The sequence below is a fragment of the Scylla paramamosain genome, chromosome 22 (genome assembly GCF_035594125.1).
Source record: "Scylla paramamosain isolate STU-SP2022 chromosome 22, ASM3559412v1, whole genome shotgun sequence".
NCBI lineage: Eukaryota > Metazoa > Arthropoda > Malacostraca > Decapoda > Portunidae > Scylla > Scylla paramamosain.
Genome location: NC_087172.1, coordinates 8,231,039 through 8,237,038, shown reverse-complemented (window position 1 = coordinate 8,237,038; position 6,000 = coordinate 8,231,039). Strand labels below are relative to the sequence as shown.

At 36.1% G+C, this 6,000-nt stretch overlaps 1 long non-coding RNA gene across 1 annotated transcript in view; it reads left to right on the top strand.

Moving 5' to 3' along the window:
- The first annotated feature begins 975 nt into the window (after window positions 1-975).
- Window positions 976-6,000, top strand: part of LOC135111852 (uncharacterized) — a 33,906-nt gene continuing 28,881 nt past the window's right edge. Inside the window, exons 1-2 of the long non-coding RNA XR_010273923.1 lie at window positions 976-1,094; window positions 5,291-5,381. This is a non-coding gene — a long non-coding RNA (uncharacterized LOC135111852). The remainder of the gene's footprint in view (window positions 1,095-5,290; window positions 5,382-6,000) is intronic.

Here is a 6,000-nt window from a genome sequence, read left to right as displayed (position 1 = left end):
AGTTTACCACACTAAATAACATCACCTGCTTATATAAAGCAGGTAGCCTCTACTAAATAACAAAATCACAAACAACTGAAAACTCAAAAAGACAACTTAAAAATCATTTATCCAAATACTAACTAAATAAATAACTAACTACTAAATTTAGTTACTTCAGTATTATTGCGATTATTTCATAAGTAATTGATGTCTGCTTAGTTAATATATTCTATAAACGAAATTCTCTCTCTCTCTCTCTCTCTCTCTCTCTCTCTCTCTCCATTATATATATATATATATATATATATATATATATATATATATATATATATATATATATATATATATATATATATATATATATATATATATATATATATATATATATATATATATATATATATATATATATATATATATATATATATATATATATATATATATATATATATATATATATATATATATATATATATATATATATATATATATATATATATATATATATATATATATATATATATATATATATATATATACGAGTATATATATATATATATATATATATATATATATATATATATATATATATATATATATATATATATATATATATATATATATATATATATATATATATATATATATATATATATTGTATGTGTGTATGTATGCATACTCGTACGTGTTTGTGTGTGTGTGTGTGTGTGTGTGTGTGTGTGTGTGTATAAACTGACTAATGTAACTTGGCGACATCTGGCAACGCCTCAGTGAACAAGTGCGTATACTTCTAATACATCTGACTGCTAGACCCGCACTGAACCACAGGCAATATTGATGTCATTACATGCTGTGCTGGCAGCACTGAATCTTACGTTTGGCGATGTGGTCTGCGCGCTGATTGGCTACACGAAAATCGGAAGTGTCACTTACACCGGCAGACGGGTGGTAGCGACGCTCGAGTGCTTGTTAGGTGATGGCAGTCTTAACCATGTGTGTAAATCTTGTAAATACACGGAAACTCTAGTGATCTGGTGTTTACATATCTCTACTAATTTTTACTGAATTAAACATCACTAAACAGAACCAGAGAGAGAGAGAAGAGAATAACGGTGAGTATAATGATGATAACTTCGTCTGGGTAAACTACACTGATTCATCATCACTTGTAATATGTGCTTAAATATATTTTTATGTCTACAATTTGTGAAGTTTTGTAATATTACAAATGTGTAGGAAATTAGATCATATCAAAGATAAATCAAAATAAAATTAAACCAATGATAAATTATGTGATTTTTCTACTTGAAAATACTGTTTTAGCAAACTAACTTTGCTGATACTCGTATAATAGTGACCTGCATACAACACTGGCACTTGTAGGGTATTATAAACTAAAGGAAAAGAGAGTATAAAAGGAAAGAGGAAAATGAAATCATATAAATAGAAACACATCATTATTATTAAAGATCAATACCTAATCTCATATTTGAAGTTAATCATATAAATATATTCCTGATCAGCATTCATTATCAGCACTTGAGAGACATGAATGAAGTGAATTTTCATCAGTAAATTACTGAGCGTCAGAAAGAGATGTTAATGATTAATTATGAGAAAATATATTGGTGCAGTCAGGAAATAAATTTTAAACAAGGTTGAATGCTACGTCTATTATTGCATTATTCAACTTCTGCTGAATTCTTTGTCTTTTTAGGAAACTCCTTTTTGAGCAACAGGCCTCCAAGGAGCTATCCAAAAGATAGCTTATTATATGCGACATTTCACTCCAGACATCTCCAAGCAGAATGAGTAATGATCTGAATAATGTGTCTGAGTAATGTGTCTGAATCTCATGATACAAGTAGGTGCAGGTTCGTGACTTCTCAGTGTTGAACTGCAGTGGGAGACGTAATCCACTGGAATCAATCCATTTCCAGGCAATGTGGAAGTGGATGACGTCTCCCGTTCATAATTAATTACCTTAAAAAATGTTGCACCTTGAAGCACTAAATAAATTCCAAAGCTGCCTCCGCGGTTGTTGTCATAGAGGTTGACAGGGATACTACATACCTCTCCATGCTGTACCTGATTTCCTCCGAGTTTCTAACATTTCAGGTGCAAGAGGCTCAGTCCTATTATTAGGCTCCCATAGTCGCGGTGGGGGACCCTTGCTTCGCCCTATTTATGGGGAGAGGACTACCCTTGCCAGCATTTAGTATGGTCCCATGAGGGGCCATACTAAATGGTTTCCAGTTAGGCTGCCGATATGGGTCAACGGTGCTGCTCACCAAAAGTCGTCCTGTGTTGGATGGTTGAGTGTCTGGGCTGGGATGCGTTGGGGAGGGAGGTTTTAGCTCTGTACAAACTTTCGAATCATGAGATGCCACTTTTTAAAACGAGTGACCCCCATGGGGACGAGCTTTGACTAGGAAAGGTGCAAGCACTGAGGCACAGTTTCGGAGAACAATAGGAGGGACCCCATCAGGTCCATAAGCCTTCCGAGGGTTTAGGCCAGCAAGGGCATGGAAAACATCATTGCGAAGAATTTTAATACGTGGCATGAAGTAGTCAGAGGGTGGAGGAGAGAGAGGAATAAGCCCAGAATAGTCCAAGGTAGTTTTTAGCAAAGGTTTGACCGAAGAGTTCAGCTTTAGAAATAGATGTGATAGCAGTGGTGCCATCTGGTTGAAATAGAGGAGGGAAGCAAAGTTATTGGACATATTTTTGACAAGATGCCAGAAATCACGAGGGGAGTTAGATCTTGAAAGGTTTTGACATTTTCTTTTAATGAAGGAGTTTTTGGCTACCTCTCTACCATGTATAGCACGAGAACAAGCTGTGTTAAACCAAGGTTTAGAAGGTTTAGGAAAAGAAAAAGAGTGAGGAATGTACGCCTCCATGCCAGACACTATCACTCCTGTTATGCACTCAGCACACAAAGACAGGTCTCTGACACGGAAGCAGTAGTCATTCCAAGGAAAATCAACAAAATACCTCCTCAGGTCCCCTCAACTAGCAGAGGCAAAATGCCAGAGGCACCTTCGCTTAGGGGGATCCTGAGGAGGTATTGGAGCGATAGGACAAGATAAAGATATGAGATTGTGATCGGAGGAGCCCAGCGGAGAAGAAAGGGTGACAGCATAAGCAGAAGGATTAGAGGTCAGGAAAAGGTCAAGAATGTTGGGCGTATCTCCAAGACGGTCAGGAATATGAGTAGGGTGTTGCACCAATTGCTCTAGGTCATGGAGGACAGCAAAGTTGTAGGCTAGTTCACCAGGATGGTCAGTGAAGCGAGAGGAAAGCCAAAGCTGGTGGTGAACATTGAAGTCTCCAAGAATGGAGATCTCTGCAAAAGGGAAGAGGGTCAGAATGTGCTCCACTTCGGAAGTTAAGTAGTCAAAGAATTTCTTATAATCAGAGGAGTTAGGTGAGAGGTATACATCACAGATAAATTTAGTTTGAGAGTGACTCTGTAGTCGTAGCCAGATGGTGGAAAACTCGGAAGATTCAAGAGCGTGGGTACTAGAGCACATTGTGTCGTTGTGGGTCGTTGTGCACATAAACAAAAGATCCAGCTTTGGATAGAAAATGAGGATAGAGAAAGTAGGAGGGAACAGAAAAGGGGCTACTGTCAGTTATCTCAGAAACCTGAGTTTCAGTGAGGAAAAGAAGATGAGGTTTAGAAGAGGAGAGGTGGTGTTCTACAGATTGAAACTTAGACCTTAGACCGCGAATGTTGCAGAAGTTAATGAAGAAAAAGTTGAGGGGGGGGCGTGTAAAGACACTTCAGGTTGTTATCAGAAGAGCAGTCCGACCTCTGTAGTCCCCTCCCCAGATGGGGACTCCGAGGCTGGTGTAGGAATCGCCATGATAATTTTGAATTTTTTCAGTGAAGGATGTGTGTGTGTGTGTGTGTGTGTGTTATTAGATTATTAGGTTATTAGTTTTGTGTGGAGGAAGAGAGTTGTCTTTAGAGGGTATATTGTGACTGCCCCCTTGTGTTGTGAGACAAAGGGAAACGTTCAGTGAGGTCACAGCTGGTTTTAATGATAAGTTCACAGCACCCCCTGATCCAGTGCTTTAGACCTCCCTGGGAGTAATTAACGTTTTGGCAGGTGTGATGTCATTCCACATCACAAAACACATAAATAAAGCGTTTCATGACAAAATTTGGAAAGGAAATAAATGTCGTGTACCGAAGATGAAGATACTATATTAGCAAGATCTCCAATATGAAGACTTTAAGTTATTAATAGTTATGATGTGCTCTCTTCTTAAAGTCAGATAACTATCAAGTTGTGGGTGATTTTAGATCTTTTCATTCACCCTATGGTCTCCCAGCTAACATTTCATCACAGAAAGCACTGCTAAATATAATAATAAATTAGCTGTGGTCCGAGCTAGCGCGAGCGTGGTCTATCCCGGTAATGAATAATGGTCACTGGGATATGAATCCAGTGGTTGGTCGTGTTTCGTAGCAAAGACAGCTCTTTTGCGGTTGTCCTTGGGTTCCCAGCTTCTAAGTTATTATTAACTTACCGAATTTAACAGGTTGCAAGCGGCAGAGCGACGGAGATACGTCTTGAAAGGAATTGTAATGGTGGCGGGTGGCTGGCGACTGGTACAGAGACAGGCAGGTTATCTACCCTCTGGCTTCCTTGCCACATCGGAAAAAAAAAATAAATTATACGCCTTTCGTACACTTCTATTTTAGTTTTATTTAATTTAGTGACTAATACTTAGTTTGTATTAGATTAGATTAACATTAATTATCCTTTAACCCTTTGACAGCTTTACAATTTTATATACAATTCAAAACACAAACCAATAATGCATTGGTATTATTACAAGTGGAAATTTCCACACAAACTTTACATGGTAGGAGGAGCTGAGTGAAAAATACACAACAGAAAAAAAAAATAAATAAAAAATAAATAAATATATATATATATATATATATATATATATATATATATATATATATATATATATATATATATATATATATATATATATATATATATATATATATATATATATAATGAGGGTGATACTAAAATATTAGCCAGATGAAGGTCAATTCAGAAGATTCAAGAAAGTATGCTCATGAGGAATTAAAAACTTACTTTAATAAATACAACAGCCAGAAAGCTTTAATTACGAAAAAAGAAACGAGAAGAGAAAGTAAAAGAGTAAATGAACTATTGTTAGTACCATACATAATGTAGTCATGATTTTCATGATCAGAATTTTGTATTCTATAACATTTAAGTAACCACATAACTAATACAAACAATTCGAACAGTTGGGCAGCATGGTTCGTCAGCTGGATGATCTTCTCACCCACCTGGGAACTGGTAGATGGTCTGTTCTGCACTTCATCGTACTGAGCTTTTGTGAGTATTGGATATGAATTATGATCTCTCTCTCTCTCTCTCTCTCTCTCTCTCTCTCTCTCTCTCTCTCTCTCTCTCTCTCTCTCTCTGACACACACACACACACACACACACACACACACACACACACACACATATATATATATATATATATATATATATATATATATATATATATATATATATATATATATATATATATATATATATATATATATATATATATATATATATATATATATATGTGTGTGTGTGTGTGTGTGTGTGTGTGTGTGTGTGTGCGTGTGTGCAGAAAGATAACGCGATATAAAACGAAAAAAAGTAAGAACGAACGAGAAAAAATACTGAAGGAAAGGGAAAGAGAGAGAGATGAGAATAGAGACAGGCAGGGAATGAGACTTGGATGCATGCCTGACATGTAGCCTACCCAGCCTGAAGCCCACTCATATTCCCCATGTAAATTTCCTTACTTCTCCTTATCTATTCAATCTGAGTCTCACCCATAATTTAGTAGTAGAGTTGCTCTTGACAATAAAGTGATCAGTGTTCATCTAACCACACTTCTTTAATCATTAGAAAGTAAAGAAAGTAAAGTGTCTGATTTATATAAGCCAGCGCG